The sequence below is a fragment of the Heteronotia binoei genome, chromosome 21 (genome assembly GCF_032191835.1).
Source record: "Heteronotia binoei isolate CCM8104 ecotype False Entrance Well chromosome 21, APGP_CSIRO_Hbin_v1, whole genome shotgun sequence".
NCBI classification, from domain to species: domain Eukaryota; kingdom Metazoa; phylum Chordata; class Lepidosauria; order Squamata; family Gekkonidae; genus Heteronotia; species Heteronotia binoei.
This window is the reverse complement of record NC_083243.1, coordinates 19785282-19793143: the sequence shown is the minus strand read 5'-3', so window position 1 is coordinate 19793143 and position 7862 is coordinate 19785282.

The following is a 7862-nucleotide window of genomic DNA, read 5'->3' as shown; positions in this document are numbered from 1 at the left end:
TTACTCTTGAGTTTCTTTCCTTCCCCATATAAGAATGATCTCTCTCTCTCTCTTTATCTGTGTGTGTGTGCAAATGAAGACCGAAGTGTAAGAGAGACATTGGTGGAGAAAGACAAGAGTCTCGCATCTGAAGAAAGGCTGGAGAGTTTCTCAGGAGGATCCCAAGAACATGTTTCCTTCCCAAAGGAGGTGACTGACGGTGAGTACCCTTCACGGTTATGTCAAGAGAACAGGCAAGGAATAGCCATGGAAATTTCTGATTCACTTCTGAGAAACGTTTGGCTTGGTACAGTCCTACAGCCTGCTGGGTAAAGAGGCCTTTTGGGAACTGGGATTTAGAGGGTCAGGAGTTCCTTCTGAGCAAGAGCTGTGGCTCTTGAGGGGATGAGGGATCCTTAAATATAATATATCATAGGTACGTTGGAGGGGGGGGGTTATGTCCAGGAAAGCTGGAGGAGGTGGAAGGGCCATCAATCCTTTCTTCCTGAAGTCACATGGGTGTTTTGGGATCTTACCTGCCCCCTCAGGCATTAATGGGATCTCTTTATTCCAGCAGAGGGTGATCGGAAGAAGGAAGATGGTGATGAACTTGATCAGCAGTTGCCAGAAGGAGTTAAGAATGAAGACTTGAGAGAAAACATCAGGAGTCGAGGTAGACCTAAGAGAATGAAAGTCAGGCACAGGGATGAGAAAAGAAATGTAAGATGGCGTATTGTACATCTTCCAAATCGGAGAATAATGAAGGCAAGTACATCCATTCAATGTCGAAAGTATTTCAAAAGTAGATTAGAGCTCCTTGTGCACCAAAGAACCCACAGAGGCAAGAAACGCTATGGCCATCTTCAAGAACATAGAAAAAGGCACGCAGGGAAGAAACCTTTTGAATGCTCAGAGTGTAAAAAGAGATTCACTCACACTAGCAGTCTTCAAAAGCATCAGAGAACCCACCCAGGGGAGAAACCTTTTGAATGCTTAGAGTGCAGAAAAAGATTCAGTCACAGTGGGCATCTTCAAAGCCATCAGAGAACCCACACAGGGGAGAAGCCTTTTGAATGCTCAGAGTGTGCAAAGAGATTCAGTCGCAGTGTCAGTCTTCAAATGCATCAGAGAACCCACACAGGGGAGAAACCTTTTGAATGCTCAGAGTGTGCAAAGAGATTCAGTCGCAGTGCCAGTCTTAAAAGCCATCAGAGAAACCACACAGGGGAGAAACCTTTTGAATGCTCAGAGTGTAAAAAGAGATTCACTCACAGTAGTATTCTTCAAAGGCATCAGATAACCCACAGAGGGGAGAAGCCTTTTGAATGCTTAGAGTGCAGAAAAAGATTCAGTCACAGTGGCGATCTTCACAAGCATCAGAGAACCCACACAGGGGAGAAACCTTTTGAATGCTCAGAGTGTGCAAAGAGATTCAGTAACAGTAGCACTCTTCAAAGCCATCAGAGAACCCACACAGGGGAGAAGCCTTTTGAATGCTTAGAGTGCAGAAAGAGATTCAGTCACAGTGTCAGTCTTCAAAGGCATCACAGAACCCACACAGGGGAGAAACCTTTTGAATGCTCAGAGTGTGCAAAGAGATTCAGTCACAGTGGCAATCTTAAAAAGCATCAGAGAACCCACACAGGGGAGAAGCCTTTTGAATGCTCAGAGTGTGCAAAGAGATTCAGTAACAGTAGCACTCTTCAAAGCCATCAGAGAACCCACACAGGGGAGAAGCCTTTTGAATGCTCAGAGTGTGCAAAGAGATTCAGTCACAGTGGCAATCTTAAAAAGCATCAGAGAACCCACACAGGGGAGAAGCCTTTTGAATGCTCAGAGTGTGCAAAGAGATTCAGTGACAGTCGCACTCTTCAAAGGCATCAGAGAACTCACACAGGGGAGAAACCTTTTGAATGCTCAGAGTGTGCAAAGAGATTCAGCAACCATGGCAATCTTCAAAAGCATCAGAGAACGCACTCAGGGGAGAAGCCTTTTGAATGCTTAGAGTGCAGAAAGAGATTCAGTCACAGATTCAGTCTTCAAAGGCATCAGAGAACCCACACGGGAGAAACCTTTTGAATGCTCAGAATGTGCAAAGAGCTTCAGTCACAGTGGCGATCTTCAAAAGCATCAGAGAACCGACACAGGTGAGAAACCTTTTGAATGCTCAGAGTGTCAGAACTTGGATAAACTTCAGTCGAGTCCAATACTTGTTACAAGTTAGGATCTTTATTGAAGAGCTACAGTTCTAAAGTAACGAAATAACAGTAATGGCGATTCTTGGCAGTTGGTTACATTTTATGCTAGCAGCAAAGCACAATAAAACAATTATTCACACGGTCTCAAACAGTTGTCTCGTCTTCCCAGCTTTCGTTATCAGAAGGGAGGATGCTCCCCTGTTGTGAAGGCCAAACGGTCTGCCTTCAAAGGGCACCTGTGGATGCTAAGCAGAGACTATCTGCCGCCTGCCCTACTGCCCTAAATATTTGGCATAGCAGAGGGGCCAGGGTCAATGACCGGTGTTAGGCACTCTAAATTACAGCATGGAGTCAGTTTGGCCAATGCAAGCAAAGTAAAAGTTACAAGTTCTGACATACTGCCCCCCCTTAGCTCTTCGCCTTGGGCTTGTGTGGGTACAGTAGGTGAAATTTTTTAAGCAGTTGCGGGGCAGATACATCGCTCGCTTTCACCCATTCGTCACAGCTAGGGGGAAAGTACTTCCACCTGATAAGGTAGTACAATACCCCCCTTTGGACTTTAGAGTCCAGGATTTCCAACACCTCATGGTGACTCTGACCCTTCACTAGGGTCGGAGGCGGTTCCGGGGGGCGAGGATGAAATTGCGTAGCTCCAGGATCCTTGCGAAGAAGGCTGCAATGAAAAACAGGGTGGATCTTACTTAAGGATTTGGGCAACTCTTAATTCCACAGTCACCTTGTTGATAACCTTTTTTATTTTGAATGGACCCAGGTATTTTAGCGCAAGTTTGCGACACCCCTGCGGAAGAGGCAGATTTTTGGTGGACAGGAACACTGTTTCTCCCTCTTTCAATTCCCACTGGAGGGCATGCTTTCTGTCAAAGTGCCATTTGTACTCCTTCTTTGCCTCCTCCAGATTTTCTTGAATCACTTTCCACCCTTCCCTCAGTCCCTCCCACCATTGTTGGCACGAAGTGGGTTCCTGGGATCCGGAAGGTAGGGGGAGGTTGGGGAAGGGCTTCCCTTCGTACCCATTGACTATTTGGAACGGGGAGGTCTTGGTGGAGCTATGGAGACTGTTATTGTACCCATATTCTGCGAAGGGAAGGAGCTCTACCCAATTCGTTTGTTGGTAGTTGATATAACACCTCAGATATTGCTCGAGAAGCCCGTTCACCCTCTCAGTCTGTCCGTCCGTTTGCGGGTGGTACGCGGAGCTCAACCCCTGCTCGATGCCTGCTAGTTTGCAAAACTCCCGCCAGAAGTTGGCAACGAACTGAGGTCCGCGGTCACTAATGACCTTCTCCGGGAACGAGTGTAGTCGGACCACGTGATTAAAGAATAATTGGGCCAACTTCTTGGCTGTGGGGAGTTTTTTGCAGGGGATGAAATGAGCTTGTTTGGAAAAAGTGTCCACCACCACTAAGATCACTGTCTTCCCCTGGGAGGGGGGGAGTTCCACTATAAAGTCCATTGACACCACGGCCCATGGGCGGTTGGCTGTGGGGAGGGGAACGAGATGGCCCGGGGGTTTCCCTCCCCGCCGTTTGGACATGATGCAAGTGGGGCATGCGAGCACGAATTCAGAAACATCCTTCTTTAGTTTGGGCCACCAGAATTGTCTGATGATTAAATTGAGGGTTTTTACATACCCGAAGTGACCCGCAAGGCGAATGGAGTGGCTTTGTTCCAAGACCTCTTTCCTCAGGGACTTAGGCACGTAGATTTTCCCCTTGTGGAGCCAGATTCCCCCCTCACCCCTCTCTAGCCCTTCGGGGCGTTCGCTTCCCTCTAACTGCCTCTGTGGCGAAGCGTTCCTTTGGTGGTATTTCAGGGGGCCCGGTTTTGAATGTATTTACCTTTCCTTTCAGTTTCCTCTTCACATGCCTCCTCATCTCAGTGTATTTACCCCTTTTAAAGGTAAACGTGGTTGTGGCGGTATTTTTGGACAGCTCCCTATTTATACAAACAGTGAAATCAATAACATTATGGTCACTGCTCCCAAGCGGTGCAATCACTTTTACATCTCTCACCAAGTCTTGGGCATTACTTAGGACCAAGTCCAGGATCGCCCCACCCCTGGTAAGTTCTGAGACCATCTGCTCCATAGCACAGTCATTGAGAGCATCAAGAAACTCAATCTCTTTCTCTCGACCAGAACACATATTGACCCAATCAATCTGCGGGTAGTTAAAATCACCTATTACGACACAGTTTTTACGTTTAGCCACTATCTTTAATCCTTCCATCATATTATAATCGTCCTCTCTCTTTTGATTTGGTGGGTGATAACAAATTCCCATAGTTAAATTTCCTTTTGGGCCCTCTATTTCAACCCAAAGCATTTCTAGAAGGAAATCTAATTCTCTGACCTCAGTCTTACTGGACCGTATATCATAAGAACATAAGAGAAGCCATGTTAGATCAGGCCAATGGCCCATCCAGTCCAACATTCTGTGTCACACAGCGGCCAAATATATATATATATATATATATACACACACACACACACATATACACTGTGGCTAATAGCCACTGATGGACCTCTGCTCCATATTTTTATCTAACCCCCTCTTGAAGGTGGCCATGCTTGTGGCCGCCACCACCTCCTGTGGCAGTGAATTCCACATGTTAATCACCCTTTGGGTGAAGAAGTACTTCCTTTTATCCGTTTTAACCTGTCTGCTCAGCAATTTCATCGAATGCCCACGAGTTCTTGTATTGTGAGAAAGGGAGAAAAGTACTTCTTTCTCTACTTTCTCCATCCCATGCATTATCTTGTAAACATCTATCATGTCACCCCTCAGTCGACGTTTCTCCAAGATAAAGAGCCCTAAGCGTTTCAACCTTTCTTCATAGGGAAGGTGTTCCAGCCCTTTAATCATTCTAGTTGCCCTTTTCTGAACTTTCTCCAATGCTATAATATCCTTTTTGAGGTGCGGCGACCACAACTGCACACAGTACTCCAAATGAGACCGCACCATCGATTTATACAGGGGCATTATGATACTGGCTGATTTGTTTTCAATTCCCTTCCTAATAATTCCCAGCATGGCGTTGGCCTTTTTTATTGCAAACGCACACTGCCTTGACATTTTCAGTGAATTATCTACCACGACCCCAAGATCTCTCTCTTGGTCAGTCTCTGCCAGTTCACACCCCATCAACTTGTATTTGTAGCTGGGATTCTTGGCCCCAATGTGCATTACTTTGCACTTGGCCACATTGAACCGCATCTGTCACGTTGACGCCCACTCACCCAGCCTCAACAGATCCCTGTGGAGTTCCTCACAATCCTCTCTGGTTCTCACCACCCTGAACAATTTAGTGTCATCCGCAAATTTGGCCACTTCACTGCTCACTCCCAACTCTAAATCATTTATGAACAAGTTAAAGAGCATGGGACCCAATACCGAGCCCTGCGGCACCCCACTGCTTACCGTCCTCCACTGCGAAGACTGCCCATTTATACTCACTCTCTGCTTCCTATTACTCAGCCAGTTTTTGATCCACAAGAGGACCTGTCCTTTTACTCCATGACTCTCAAGCTTTCTAAGGAGCCTTTGATGAGGAACTTTATCAAAAGCTTTCTGGAAGTCCAGGTAAACAACATCTATCGGGTCTCCTTTGTCCACATGTTTGTTCACCCCCTCAAAGAAATGTAACAGGTTAGTGAGGCAAGATCTTCCCTTACAGAACCCATGCTGAGTCTTCCTCAATAACCCGTGTTCATCAATGTGCCTACTCATTCTGTCCTTGATAATGGTTTCTACCAACTTTCCCGTTACAAGGTACTGGTTAGGCCTAGGACCTGCCTATCTTAGGGACTGTCTCTCCTCACATGTTCCCCAGAGAATACTTAGATTGGGATCACAAAATCTATTAGTAATCCCCGGGCCGAAGGAAGCCTGATTGAAATCCACCAGAGACAGGGTCTTCTTAATCGTAGCCCCCTGCTGCTGGAACCAACTGCCAGATGAAGTGAGGGCCTTGCGGAACCTTGTGCAGTTCCGCGGGGCCTGCAAGACTAGCCTCTTCCGGCTGGCATTCAGTTGACTCAGCCGCCCTGAGCCTGCCTTGGCGGGGAGGGCGGGATAGAAAAATAATAATAATAATAATAATAATAATTGTTATTATTATTATTATTATATTTAAGAGAAGCGGAAGAAGGCCGTCGCCACCAGAATAGCACCAACTAGGGTTGCCAAGTCCAATTCAAGAAATATCTGGGGACTTTGGGGGTGGAGCCAGGAGACTTTGGGGGTGGAGCCAGGAGACATTAGGGGTGGAGTCAAGATCAAGGCTATGACAAGCATAATTGAACTCCAAAGGAAGTTCTGGCCATCACATTTAAAGGGATGGCACACCTTTTCAATGCCTTCCTTCCCTAGGAAATAATGAAGGATAGGGGCAGCTTCTTTTAGGGCTCATAGAATTGGACCCCCTGGTCCAATCTTTTTGAAACTTGGAGGGTATTTTGGGGAGAGGCACTAGATGCTATACTGAAAATTTGGTGCCTCTATCCCAAAAAAAACAGCCCCGCCAGAGCCCCAGATATCCGCAGATCAAGTCTCCATGATTTTCTATGGGAATAAATCTCCATAGGGAATAATAGAGTTCCCAGCAGACATTTCCCTCCCCTCCCCCCTGCTTTCTGATGACCCTGAAGCGGGGGGAGGGCCTCCAGACTGGGGGATCCCCTGCCCCCACCTGGGGATTGGCAACCCTAGCACCAACTCAGTATTCTGTTTTAACCGTTTTAATCATGGCATCTCTATTTTATTATTGAATGTGTAATTTTAATACTCATTAATTTACTTGTTTGTGGGATTTTATGTTGTGAGCCGCCCTGAGCCGGCTTTGGCGGGGAGGGCGGGATATAAATAAAATAAAAAAAATAAAATAAACCAATGGGACTCTTTGCCAGACACATGGAAGGTGGGAAACTGGCTGTCTCATAGGGCTTCCGGGTCTGACTCAGGAAATATCGGGGGACTTTGGGGGTGGAGCCAGGAGACTTTGGGGGTGGAGCCAGGAGCAAGGTTGTGACTAGCGCGATTGAACTCCTTCAGTGTTCCAGTCATCACATTTAAATAAAGAAATAAAGGGACTGTACTCCTGTTAAATGCCTTCCTTTCACTGGAAATAATGGGAAGATAGGGGCACCTTCTTTTGGGGCTCATAGTATTTGATTGCCTGGTCCATGTTTTAAAAAATTTGGTGGGGGGTGGGGTCTTTTGTGGAGAAGCACCAGGTACTATTCTGAAAATTTGGCGCCTCTTCCTCGAAAAACAGCCCCCCGCCCCAAGAGCCTCACATACACATGGATTTATTCTCTTATACAATATGGGGACAAGTCTCCATAGGGATAATGAAGTCTTCCCCCCTCCCCCAAGCTTTCTGCTCACCCTGAAGTGGAGGAGGGCTTCCTAACCAGGGGATCCCCTGCCCCCAACTGGGGATTTGGGCCACCCTAAACGTGTGAGCTGGAGGCTAAAAATCTGTGAGCTAGCTCACGCTAACTCAGCTAGGAGGGAACACTGCTCAAAGTCCACTACGTGTGATTCTTCTTGAAGAGAATTGGACAAATGCATAGAGATGGTAATTCCTCCCATTCATTAAAATATTCATCTCTTACCTTCCGTAAGATCAAGTCAAGGGGACTCAAGCCTGCCCGGAGCCTGT